Raw genomic sequence first — 14541 nt, forward strand, 5'->3', positions numbered from 1 at the left:
CTGAATCTGCCTAGTACTGCTTAAAAAGAACATATGGTATCGTTGTCCAGTAAAGCGTTCATCAGAAAACCGTCAATCACAACATGCAAGACTGGTCGTCCTCCTACTTACTTGTCTCGCCAATTTGGTGGGCCTGGTCGTCTTACTCCTGGGGGTTGGCCCTTTGCCCCAGGGGTTGCTTGTTTAAATGACAGTATCTTGCTAGGTGTCCTGCCTTGTTGCTGCGGCGACAGATGGGCTGTCCGTCTTCGTCGTAACGATCGCTGTCTCTTCCTCTGGTCGGGGGGATCCTCTTCTGCTGTCGCCACGGGACATCTTCTGGACTGGAGGCCAGCTGGATCTTCTTCTTTGGAATCACTTGCAGGAACTGCACAGTTTTTGTGAGTGTAGCCACACTTTTAACTAGTTCCTTGACTTGGAGACGTAAGTCTGCAGCAGAATCATCATCTCGGGACGGCTTGTCAGTCTCAATAGAGGTCTTTTGAATGGATGCTGTCTCCTGCTGGTATGTAATTGCAGGATGCTTAGAGGGCTCTGTGCTGCTAGGGTTCGGTTCACGCAGCACTCTGATGGCTCTATCCTTAATGTGTGCAAAGTCCAATTCAGGATTTTGTAGGGCCATTATGCGCAGCTGTGTCCTTTGGTTGATAGACTGGAGTCCCTCTATGAACTGCTCTGTTAATAATCTATCTTCATCTTGCACGCTCTCAGAATCAACCTGCTTTACAGCCTGTGTTGCCTCCTGAAGATTAAGGGCATAGTCCCGTATACTGTCCTGCACTCTCTGTTTGCACCCAAAAAAATCCCATTTTCATCTCTGTTGCAGTGCGGGTATCAAAAGTGTCTTTCAGTCTGGCTAAGATTTGTTTGACAGTTCTTTTATCAGTGTCCGGCCAGGACTTTACTTCCCTCTGAGCCGTACCAGTTAACTGGCCAATGAGGATATTGACTTTTTGGCTCTCTGACAGGGGGTACACATTGAACAAACTACATAGTCTTTCTTTAAAATCGCTCAGGGTGTGAGACTCCCCTGAGTACTGTGGTAACCAGGCTTGTTGTGAGTTCATTTTCCCCTTCATTACTGAGGCCCGAGGAACTCCCTCTTCTGGTAAAGAAAGGTAGTGAGCCTGATTGTCAAACACCTGAGGCTGATGATGAGGACTGGCTGAGTGGAGTTACGGAGTGGATATAAGGCTGCCGACGCCCTTCTGCCCTGTGGGTGATTTCTCTGTGGGATCCTTGGAGACCAGTCTGAATTCCTGCTCCTCCAAAGCTAAGTTTGCTGCTCGGCCTTTTGCTTTTGTGCTTTGACTTTGTTTTTTGCTTTGTTTTTCTGGATTTCTGCCATTCCCTGCTGGGGTGTGCTGAATTCATTTAGCTCTGTCTTCTGAAGATACCTGAGTGCTGATTCAGTTTTTGAAGCCTAGCTGCTTCAGGGCCTTTTTCATATCAGCTGGTTGGCTTATGTCTTTGATAGGGTTTTGGCAGATTGCAGACAGCAGCCTTCCTGTCCTTTCCTATCTAGGTAGTTTTGGGGCCCCGTCTTTGCTCAGTCTATCTTTCTGTCTGTGTTAGTATTTTCATCTTGCTTCACCGTCATTATATGTTGGGGGCTGCCTATTGCTTTGGGGTCTGCTCTGGGGCAGTTTAGATTTCCCCTTTCTTTCTTTAGGCCTATGTATTTCTCCGGCTGTGATCGAGGGGTCTAGGGCATCGTAGGAACCCCCCACGGCTACTGCTAGTTGTGTTGATAGGTTCAGGGGTCTGCAATCTGCTAGTTGCCAACTTCTCTGGTTTTCTGGACTTAGCTTGTATTTCTGCTTTTGCCTCCTACGGTGACTCATTCATAAAACAGGCTGATCCTGGTATATATGGCATTGATAGCAGCATTATGGAGGCTGCGGCTGTGACCGCCGCTGAATCTTCACCCGCGTTGGGCATTTTCTTCCTGTTTTTCACTTGCTCACTAACATCAGAGCATGGGCAGGGGCTTCGCGTCATGCTTTATTTCTGGCTCTGTCCACAATTGCACGTCCCTCTCTGCTCGCACGAGCTGTATGACATAGTTATGGCAGTTATTTGAAAGCTCAGTAAAGTCTTTAGCACTCAATTTAATAAAGTTTATGGCGCACAGTACCCAGCTTTGCCAGGCTCCTTGTACCCAACTTTGCTAGGCTCGCTAAATCCTGTTCGTGACGCTAGTTGGAGCGCCCCGTGGGGCCTGGGGGTACTCGGTACCGGGCCTGTCGACTTCTATGGGGGAGGGTGTCACGGCGGCAGTGACCCAGAGGCGTCCAGTAATAAAATAGGGGAAAGTTGTGTGGTATTTATGTGGTAAAAATAAAGATAATGTTTATAGATGGTGAAATACGTGACGCCACCTGTGGTATTCTGGTCATAGGTGAACAGCGCTGCGATGTTGTTCCTCTGGGATGGATGTTGGGCGCAGCTATGATGTTGTAGCCCTCCACAGGTAGGGCTGTAGTCCCAGGGCAAAGATGTTAAATAAATAGTAAAAATGGCTGTAAACGTTGGGGTGCAGATAAATGAGAGAAAGACACAGAGAGGTGCAGATTCTTTACCTTTTACTGGTAATAGGTTGCAGTCCGGAGTACCATATACAGGTGATGGAATGAGTCCGGCTCACCTGGAGGCATTCAGGGGATCTACCTTGCCAGGTGGGGATTTAGGACCTTCCTTTCTGCGCTTTGCATGTGGGTCTCGGCTGTATATAACTATGCTGCGACCCTCTATTCGTGATGGTTTCACTAACCTGTACAGCTGTCAGCGTGAGCCTATTCCACGGGTACCGAGCGTGAGCCTATTCCACGGGTACCGTTCTATTCACCGTCGGCCCCGGGCTCCTTATCCGCTGTCGTGCCCTCAGGTGATTACTGAGCACAGGAATTTACAATCCCCTGTACTTTCAGATTCGGCTATCAGGGCGTACAGTTCCTGTCAGCCTAGGACTCTGATGTCCCTTTTCTCTTTATTAGCACTTCACTCAGGGGTCTGCTATATGCAGTATTTTAGCTTCCCTAGAGTCTCTTAGTCTCTGCTCTTGTCCTTTCTCTCGTCACAGATCAGCTGCCTATCTTTATCTGACAGGATCTTCCAGAAAGATCTCTTTACCTCATATCCTCACGTTTAACTGTCCTTTCTCCTCACAACTCACAGCTGTTTCGTTTCCATGACAACTCCCTCAGCTGATTTTTAGCTGACTCACCAACCCCCTCTGCTTGCCAGAATTTATAAGGCAGCTCCCTTTTCTGACCTGCAGCTGGAAATTATGATTAAATCTATGCTGCCTGGCATGGGGGTCCCTTTCTGCCTCCAAGCATGACTTTACCCATTAGAGGGAGGTAATGTCACTGTGACAACCGGATTCTGGGGTGTCACACTTCCAAGACAGTATATGGTTGGATTCACCTCTCCCTGTTCTTAATAACTGAAGACTGCCCAAAAGATGGCCACACGTCCATTTCCTGTGTCTCACATCTGCTCAGATTGTAGCTCCACCTCTGACATTGTGTATGTATTTTTCAGTCTTTCAGTAATGCTTAGACAACCGTGACATCTTGTGATCGAATAACGACATTACTGCAGATGATCAAACCTATTAACAACAGGAAAAGTATTAAACTGATGCGTACACAGGTGTCTACATTTATACCACACTGGGAGCCGACACACGTCTTACGCAATCACTGTTTTATCTCCTGCAAATCTAGCACTGCTCCGAATGCTGAGCTCTGTATCACTGAGCCCATACGATTGATTGGCAGATTTTTGTGCACACTGTACATTGATAGAAAGCTGCCAATCAGTGGTAGGTTTAAGTTATACAGGAGAGTTGACTATGATGCACAAAACACCTAGTCCTTTACTGATAGTTTCCTGCTGATAAAACACTGATTTTATTGAAACAACTACACAAAGTCTAGTAAGTGACACATCCCTGGAAACAGGCTCTCTGCCCCTACATCATGGTGCTGATAAATTCCTTTCAAGTATAGTAGTAGTCATGGACTTGGTACAGTAGTTCTAGTGTTTTGCACCTGTCTTGACTTCAGGGCTGGACTCTTCTCTTTTCCCCTATGGCTACTGTCCTCTGCTGTGTTTCATGTCAGTTTTAACAAGTTGCATTGTCCAGTAACATCATCACTTCAAACCAAAATTTAAGTTTTGGTTTCAGGAGAGATTTCCTGAGGAACATTATAGTACAGGATAATTGCTCAACTTCGATAGACTTCATTAATGGCCAAAAAGCCAATGCAGTTGGTTAACTGTTAGGATATTCTCGGGATAGTGGAGGATGAACTATTCCTCTGAGTTCATTGAAGCCACATCGGGATGGAAAAGAGTTAGGATATTCTCGAGATAGTGGAGGATGAACTATTCCTCTGAGTTCATTGAAGCCACATCGGGATGGAAAAGAAATATTTGATTGGTGAGTAGGGGTCAGAGGCGTAGCTAGGGGTTCAGCCTGGGGCGAAACATATGAGTGGGCCCCTAACAAGCAGACATATCATTAGTGCAATCTGCGCACATAGGCACAAGAGGTAAGGGGGCCCAATTCTACCTCTAAATAAGGTGCAATTTTGCATTTTTAGGAGCTCTTTGCTGCAAATGGTCCATATAGCCATATATTGCTCTTGCACATGAGCCCTGTTCTGTCTGTGTCCGCCTGTGGCCCCTAACCAGGTAACCATGATTATAACTACATTGGGTATAGAGGAATCTCAGGAGATGTCCGCACTGTTATTGAAAATAAATCTCTATACAAAGACCAGCACTGATATTACTGCCATATGGTGACATATAGTGGTAGATATCAGTCCTGCAGATCAAAGTGCAGATAGTGACTTACCGTTGATGTTCTTTCTGGTGGAGTCATTCACTTTTCCCATCTTTTCCATCTGGCCCAGACCGACAACTTCTCCAGCCAGGACTCATCTGCAAAGATTACAAAAAGACACATTTGACTTCTCACATTTCCAGCACTGTTCACATCTATTCCCAACCTGCACAAACTCCTCATTCTGCCAATACCCCAATACTGAGCTGCTGCCGCCGTATGTGTCCCTATTTCTGCACCTAATGTGTGGTACAATAATGGCTCCTCTTAGTGCCCCACATAGTAATGCCACCACTGTGCCCTCACATAGTAATAATGCCACTTCTGTGCTCTCTAGATGGTAAAATTGCCCCCTAGAAAATATTAATTTCCTGTGAATGTACCCTCCACATTCCATGGGCAACTTTGATGGTCACAATACTAAGTGCCCCTCTTTATAATAATGTTTAAGTGCCCACTTAACATTTAATAACGCCCCATGAGTTCCCCATTACAACTCCCCTATATACAGTATGCTCGGCCCACAGATCCCCTATACACCATATGGTGATCCAACAGCTGCCCTATACACAGTATAATGCTGACAGAGCTCCCCTATACACAGTATAATGCCCCAACAACTTCCTTATACACTATATGGTGGGCCCACAGCTTCCCTACATATAGTATGATGTGCCCCAGAGTTCCTCTATAGAAGTATGTCCCCACTTCTGTCCAAAAACACAGTAGAATGACTCCCACAGTAGTCCTCACACTTTTTGATGTCCCCCATACAGTATATTGGCCCAAACAATAACATTGACATTGTTTATTGGTCCTCACAGTAGCCCCCAAACTTTATAATGTCCCTCACACTTCATAATAGCTGCCCCAGTAGTCCCCGCACATTATGAGGGCCATGCACAGTAGTCCACACTGTATAATGGCCCTCCCATTACCTCCCCTACTATTTAATGGCCCCCACAGTAGTCCCCACACATTATGAGGGCCATGTGGGTCGCCCTCCTAGGGCTGTGGGGTACTCGGTACCGGGCCGGTGTCAGGGGGATGTGTCACAGCAGCGGTGACCCGGTCAGTGGCCCTGGGCGCCCAAGTAATAGGGTGGTGGAATGTAGTTAATGGAATAGTTTGTGACGCCACCTGTGGTGTTCTGCAAGGGAGATGTTAAGCCGACGCTGTATGCAGATCCGCTGGGACTGATGGTATGGTGCAGCAAAGATGTAAAAGCTCCCAACAGGTGAAGCTATAGTCCCAGGGCAGTGTAGAGGTGGTTGGCATGGGGATGTAGCAGTGCCGGAAGGGTAGAAAGCAGACAAGACACAGCGGGGTGCAATTTCTGTACCTTTACTTGATAACTGCAGTCCAGGGTCCTGAGTACAGATGGTAGTGGAGCAGGTTAGCCTGGAAGCAACTCAGGGATTCTCTCTCAGCAGAAGGGCTGTGCAGTCTCCTTCCTAACACCTCTATATGTGAAGATCTCCTAGTACTCAGTTCACTGGAGATCCTCCTGTCAGATGTTCCCAAGAACCTTTCTTGCATGGCAGACAGCTGTAGCCTATCTCGGAGACTCCTCTCTTCTGAGTCCCGGCTCTCTATCCAAGCTGCTGTTGTGCCCTCAAGTCTTAGATGGGAGCAGGGCATGTACAGCCTCCTACTCCTCTGGTGTCTGTTGCAGGACCGTTAGTATCCGTACAACCGTGGAGACCAGGCTCCAGCTCATGCGCTCTCACCGCGAGGGAGCTCTCCAGCCGGAGCTCAACCTCAGCGCTCTTTCCACACATCTGCACACTTCACCCTCCGCAGACTGACTGACCACCCCTTCCTCTTGGCCCACAGAGAGCACTCCTCCCCTTAATCCTGGTTCAGAGTTCCCCCTGCTGGCCTGGAGTGGAACTGTGTTGCATGTATAGGTAAACTGCTGGAGAGACCCATCATTGCCTCCAAGCCTGGCATTACCCTCCCCTGGAGGAAGGCAAAGCCAGTGTGGCGACGTCCTGGGGGTGCCACATTCCCCCTAGTGAAAGTCAGCACTCCTAGGCTGAACAAAGAAAAACATGAACAATACATAACAGTTAAACAATAGGAATTGTACAAGATTTAAAAATAAAAAGTTACAAAAACCAAGTGTTTCAAAAATGGTCCTATGATGACAAGTCCAAACATCAATGACCATGGTCCATTCCTGGCAAATGGTAAATTATTTACAAGCAAAATATTTGACCACACACAAGTCCTGTGGTTCAGTGTCCATAAAAATTCAAAGGGAACTCTTACAGGTTACCTGTAGGCACAAACTTGAAAAACAGTTACATATTTACACAAACAATTTTAGTATTTACATTTATTCTACTATATACGATATCTAAGGGGCGGTATCCCTTGTGTGATGCGGGTAGACCTGCGTAAGACTGGTGTAGTGAGTAATGTACTGGATACACTACCGGGTGGTAAACTGGGCAGCACTCTCCTATGGACTCAGACTCACCAGGGGCATAACAGGTTCACCACTGGCAAGGCGAGGGTTCTCTGGCTCCACTGATGATGTGGCATCTGCTTCCTGGTTTTCCCAATACTCAGGATTCTCTTGAGTCACTTCTTCCCGGGCTACCACTTGAGGAAATATCAACACTGGCACCACTATTGCATCATTCACTTTAGTCCAGTTCACAGGGAATTCTCCAAGTATTGTGCTGATCTTCTTTTCTTCCACTATGGGTTGGATGTTATCTGGCTCTTCTTTTCTCTCTTTTAATTGGTCAGGGCACAACTTCAAATGATCTCTCGATACCTCTGCTGAGGTCTCTCCTCCATCCTTACTAACAAGGCATACCTTAGTATTATCAAAATTTGAAGGCATAACGGTATAAGGTTCAACTTCCCACTGATCATCCAACTTGTGCAATCTTCTCTTTCCTTTCAGGACTTGCTCTCCCGGCGACAAAGGAACGGCAGGTGCATTTTGATTATACAGCTTCTCCTGCTTTTGTCTTGCCTTGGCTAAACTTTTCTCCACACATTCTTGAACTCTTCTGTACTGTTGCTGCCTTTCCGTGTCCCAGTCAGCATCTGGTGACATCACTCCAGGGGTCAGGACTCCCATGTCCAGATCAATAGGCAGCTTACCTGGTCTTGCTCTCATTAAGTAAGCTGGGGTACAGTTGGTGGAGTTCACGGTAATATGGTTGTAGAGGTCTACCAGATCTGGCAACTTCTCTGGCCACAGATTTCTCTCCTCCAAGGGCAAAGTCTTCAGGAGGTCATCACCACCTGGTTCATCTTCTCACACATGCCGTTGGTCTGTGGGTGATACGGTGTCGTCCGGATCTTCTTACAACCATACAAGCTACAGAATTCATGGAACACTTCTGCCTCGAAAGCTGGACCTTGAGAAGTAAGCACTCTCTCAGGATACCCATGTGGTCTACAAAAATGTTGATGGAATGCTCTGGCTGCAGTTAGATCTTTGACAGGCACAACTACCGGGAATCTTGAGTAGTGGTCCACAATGGTAAGAGCGTAGATGTAGCCTGACCGGCTTGGAACCAGCTTCACATGGTCCAGGGCTACGAAATCAAGTGGCTGTTTGGTGATGATTGGCTGTAGAGGAGCTCTCTGGCTGTCTCGATCCTTTCTGCGCAGGTTACACTGTCCACACTTCCGGCACCAGCTCTCAATGGCTTTCCTCATACCAGCCCATTAGAACCTCTCCCGGAGCAATACTTCCAAGTTCTTCCATCCGAAGTTTCCAGCTCCATTGTGGTATGCTTCCAGGACCATTGATGCTTCTCGCATCGGGACTACCACCTGCCAAACCAGCTCATGAGTACGGGCATTGATACTCCTCTGACACAGCTTTCCTTCATAGATAAACAGCCAGAAGCAACTCAGGGATTCTCTCTCAGCAGAAGGGCTGTGCAGTCTCCTTCCTAGCACCTCTATATGTGAAGATCTCCTAGTACTCAGTTCACTGGAGTTCCTCCTGTCAGATGTTCCCAAGAACCTTTCTTGCACGGCAGACAGCTGTAGCCTATCTCGGAGACTCCTCTCTTCTGAGTCCCGGCTCTCTATCCAAGCTGCTGTTGTGCCCTCAAGTCTTAGATGGGAGCAGGGCATGTACAGCCTCCTACTCCTCTGGTGTCTGTTGCAGGACCGTTAGTATCCGTACAACCGTGGAGACCAGGCTCAGCTCCAGGCTCAATCCTTGAGCACGCTGGGCTGCCAGTGGCCTGTGGAAGGGAGGTAGCTCTATTTCTTCAAGAGCCTCAGGGTCTTCTCCGGCATCTGGTAGGTTAGGCATCCTGGACAGCGCATCAGCACTGGCATTCTTGTGTCCTGCTCGGTACTTGATAGTGAACTCATAATTAGACAGCCGAGCCATCCATCGCTGTTCCAGTGCACCTAGCTTTGCAGTGTCCAAGTGGGTCAACGGATTGTTGTCCGTGAAGATAGTAAACTTGACAGAGGCTAAGTAATGCTTGAACCTTTCGGTGACAGCCAAGACTATGGCAAGGAACTCCAGCTTGAAAGAACTGTAATTGTCAGTAGAGTTGAGCGAAACGGGTCGAAAAATTTCAAAAGTCGCCGACTTTTGGCAAAGTCGGGTTTCATGAAACGAAACCCGACCCTAGGATGAGGTCGGCCATGAGGTCGGCGACTTAAGCGCCAAAGTTGCGTTTCAAAAGTTTGTTTTGCGCTCTTTTTCAGCCAATCAGGATCCACGGACACTGTGGGCAACGTGATGACATAGGCAGGGGTCACCACCATCTTTCAGAAGGGCATGCAAGTGATTGGCTTGCTTTGGTGGGCGTCACAGGGGGTATAAAAGGGCGTGCACGCCGACCGCCATGTTACTCATGCTGATCTCAGAATAGGGAGAGCTGCTGCTGCTGCTGATTTTGTAGGGAGAGCGTTAGGCAGGGAAGAAGACACCAAAAACTGCTTCTGCTGCTAGCGATTTTGCCTGTACAACACACCAGTCACTGTGTGTGCAGTGCAAGTGGAGGCTATATTTTGCTGGATCAGCGGTGTTGGTTGTTAGGCTGCCTTCTAAGGCTTCCTGACGGCTGCATTGCTGTTTACCCACTGCTCTGCAAACTGCTTTTTTAAAAGCAATCCCAATTTTTTTTTGTCCTGGTGAGGTACTGAGCGTGCATTTTTTCACACCATACAGCGGTGCACACTCCTCACACAGTACCGTGTAACGGCTGTTATCACAGCCACAGTGAAGCTATCTGTGTGTCACTCTGTAAGGATAAGTCGAGGACATGTTCCGTTCTTACAGACCTGCACCTTCTAGTTTTGTCTAGTTTTCAAACAGCTAAATATATTTGCTGTTTGATCACATTCAAAACTATAGAGAAACAGCGTGTGTCAGTCCGTATACTTAAAAAACACGGAGCTTAACAATTTTACGTACACCGGACAGCCGTGTACGTGCACGCTCCTCTCTCCGTACCGTGTAACGGCTGTTATCACGGCCACAGTGAAGCTATCTGTGTGTCGCTCTGTAAGGCTAAGTCGAGGACATGTTCCGTTCTTACAGACCTGCACCTTCTAGTTTTGTCTAGTTTTCAAACAGGTAAATATATTTGCTGCTTGATCACATTCAAAACTATAGAGAGACAGCGTGTGTCAGTCCGTATACTTAAAAAACACGGAGCTTGACAATTTTACGTACACCGGACAGCCGTGTACGTGCACGCTCCTCTCTCAGCACCATGTAACGGCTGTTATCACGGCCACAGTGAAGCTGTGTGTCGCTCTGTAAGGATAAGTCGAGGACTTGTTCCGTTCTTACAGACCTACACTCTAGGGAGATTCCTATTCTGCCCAATTCTATATACACCTTGTAGTTTGTCATACACTAGCCAATTTCTGCCTGTGACATAGCGCTGTGATATTCACTGGGCCTCACACAATCCAAAAGTGTCCAGTGTCCACAAGTGTGTGCTGAAATTCAAAATCTCCGTTATTCTCTAGTCACATTTTTCACACCTGCGACATTAAGCCTGTGACATAGCGCTGTGATATTCAGTGGGCCTCACACAATCCAAAAGTGTCCAGTGTCCACAAGTGTGTGCTGAAATTCAAAATCTCCGTTATCCTCTAGTGACATTTTTCACACCTGCGACATCGAGCCTGTGACATAGAGCTATGATATTCAGTGGGCCTCACACAATCCAAAAGTGTCCAGTGTCCACAAGTGTGTTCAGAAATTCAAAATCTCTGTTATCCTCTAGTGACATTTTTCACACCTGCGACATCGAGCCTGTGACATAGCACTGTGATATTCAGTGGGCCTCACACGATCCAAAAGTGTCCAGTGTCCACAAGTGTGTGCAGAAATTAAAAATCTCCGTTATCCTCTAGTGACATTTTTCACACCTGCGACATCGAGCCTGTGACATAGCGCTGTGATATTCAGTGGGCCTCACACAATCCAAAAGTGTCCAGTGTCCACAAGTGTGTGCAGAAATTCAAAATCTCCGTTATCCTCTAGTGACATTTTTCACACCTGCGACATCGAGCCTGTGACATAGCGCTGTGATATTCAGTGGGCCTCACACAATCCAAAAGTGGCCCGTGTCCACAAGTGTGTGCAGAAATTCAAAATCTCCGTTATCCTCTAGTGACATTTTTCACACCTGCGACATCGAGCCTGTGACATAGCGCTGTGATATTCAGTGGGCCTCACACAATCCAAAAGTGTCCAGTGTCCACAAGTGTGTGCAGAAATTCAAAATCTCCGTTATCCTCTAGTGACATTTTTCACATCTGCGACATCGAGCCTGTGACATAGCGCTGTGATACTCAGTGGGCCTCACACAATCCAAAAGTGTCCAGTGTCCACAAGCGTGTGCAGAAATTCAAAATCTCCGTTATCCTCTAGTGACATTTTTCACACCTGCGACATTGAGCCTGTGACATAGCGCTGTGATATTCAGTGGGCCTCACACAATCCAAAAGTGTCCAGTGTCCACAAGTGTGTGCAGAAATTAAAAATCTCCGTTATCCTCTAGTGACATTTTTCACGCCTGCGACATCGAGCATGTGACATAGCGCTGTGATATTCAGTGGGCCTCACACAATCCAAAAGTGTCCAGTGTCCACAAGTGTGTGCAGAAATTCAAAATCTCCGTTATCCTCTAGTGACATTTTTCACACCTGCAACATCGAGCCTGTGACATAGCGCTGTGATATTCAGTGGGCCTCACACAATCCAAAAGTGTCCAGTGTCCACAAGTGTGTGCTGAAATTCAAAATCTCCGCTATCCTCTAGTGACATTTTTCACACCTGCGACATCGAGCCTGTGACATAGCGCTGTGATATTCAGTGGGCCTCACACAATCCAAAAGTGTCCAGTGTCCACAAGTGTGTGCAGAAATTCAAAATCTCCGTTATCCTCTAGTGACATTTTTCACACCTGCGACATCAAGCCTGTGACATAGCGCTGTGATATTCAGTGGGCCTCACACAATCCAAAAGTGTCCAGTGTCCACAAGTGTGTGCAGAAATTAAAAATCTCCGTTATCCTCTAGTGACATTTTTCACACCTGCGACATCGAGCCTGTGACATAGCGCTGTGGTATTCAGTGGGCCTCACACAATCCAAAAGTGTCCAGTGTCCACAAGTGTGTGCAGAAATTCAAAATCTCCATTATCCTCTAGTGACATTATTCACACCTGCGACATCGAGCCTGTGACATAGCGCTGTGATATTCAGTGGGCCTCACACAATCCAAAAGTGTCCAGTGTCCACAAGTGTGTGCAGAATTTCAAAATCTCCCCTGTCCTATAGACACCTTGTACCTTGTTTTACATTACTATATAGTTTGTTGGATTTTGTCTACATTTCTACCAAAAATGAGGAAGTCTGGTGGAAGAGGCCGTGGAATTGGGCGGGGGTTGGCAGCTGGTAATGATGGTGTTGGTGGTGGATCTGATGGTAGTGGCAAAAGCAAAATAGGACCGAATGCAGGAGGTGTTGAGCCTGCGTCATCGTCTGGCTCCACAAGGCCTCGAAGGCTTAGTTTTCTAGGAGTTGGCAAACCGCTTTTAAAGCCAGAGCTTCAGGAAAAAGTTTTGTCTTACATTGCTGACTCAGCCTGCAGCTCTATCACCTCCTCTTCTGAAGTTGTAAAAATTAAAAGCACTGAGTCGTCACTGGAGGCTCATGTTCATGAACCACACCTTTCCTTGTGTCCTTCACCCCAACAAAGATTGAAGGATGACGCAGCCCATACTACTGATTACTCCATGGAGCTGTTTTCACATACCATACCTGGATTATCAAGTGAAATGGTGAATTACCCAGGCCAAGATGAATCTGACATGGAGTGCACTGAAGCACAGCCACTGATAGATGATTCTGCTGGTACATTCACTCAGAGCACTACATTGTCCTCGCAGTGTACAGAGCCAGATTCTGACCCTGATGAGACTCAGGTGCCCCTTCCCGCACACTATACCACCATACACGGTGACACAGAGGAAGGTGCACATGACATTGAAGATGAGGTGATGGATGACCCAGTTGTTGAGCCAGATTGGCATCCATTGGGGGAAGAGGGTGCTGCTTCCAATAGCTCAGATGAGGAGGAGGAGCATCCACAGCAGACATCGCAACAGCTCTTATCTGGCAGGCCTGGAGCACTCCAAAGACAGGTTCCAAAAATCAAAAGAGTTGCTGGACAGCTTGTCCAGAGGGTCAAAATATCACAGCGTGCTAGGCCGCAAAATGTCTGCCAAAGTAGGAAGAGTGCAGTGTGGCACTTTTTTGAACAAAATCCTCATGATCAGGCCAAGGTTATCTGTAAGAAGTGCGCAAAGACCTTTAGCCGAGGGAAAAATCTGAAAAATTTGAATAACAGTTGCATGCTTAGACATTTAACCAGCATGCACTTGCAAGCGTGGACACAACACCAAACCTCAAGTACCACATGTGCAACTGATCACAAAGAAGGTAGTCAGCAACACTACATTGTTTCCCCCACTCTAAGCCCACCGGTTAGCACAGCAGCAAATGTTGAGGTGTCGTTGCAAGGCCACAGCAGTCAGGGAATCCCACTGTTTATCCACGAAAGACTGAACCTAGGCCATCAGAAAGAACACCAACTCCATCACCATCATCAACCCTCTCTCAGTCCGCCCTGTCCACCGCTACTTCCACCATATGCAGCTCTCAAGTCCAGCTCACCCTCCCAGGCACTATGAGTAGGTCAAGAAAGTACTCAGTCTCTCATCCGCGTACACTGGGTTTGAACGCCCACATTGCCAAACTAATCTCGTTAGAGATGATGCCCTATCGGTTGGTGGAAAGCGTAGCTTTCCGCGAACTCATGGCCTATGCAGTACCACGCTATGACCTACCCAGTCGCCACTTATTCTCTCGCAAAGCCATCCCAGCGCTCCACCATCATGTGAAAGACTGCATTGTCCATGCACTCAAGCAGTCAGTGAGTGGAAAGGTGCACCTCACAACTGATGCATGGTCCAGTCGGCATGGCCAGGGCCGTTACGTGTCCATCACTGCGCACTGGGTTAATGTAGTGGATGCAGGGTCCACAGGGGACAGCGGTGGTGGGACAGTGCTGCCTAGCCCACGGTATAGGAAACAGTTGGCTGTAGGCGTTCGACCCTCCTCCTCCAGAAGCGAAAGCTCGTCCACAGAGCGCAGTCGTAC

The sequence above is a fragment of the Dendrobates tinctorius genome, unplaced genomic scaffold (assembly GCF_039654945.1).
Source record: "Dendrobates tinctorius isolate UK_male_01 unplaced genomic scaffold, ASM3965494v1 ptg000001l, whole genome shotgun sequence".
Taxonomy (NCBI): domain Eukaryota; kingdom Metazoa; phylum Chordata; class Amphibia; order Anura; family Dendrobatidae; genus Dendrobates; species Dendrobates tinctorius.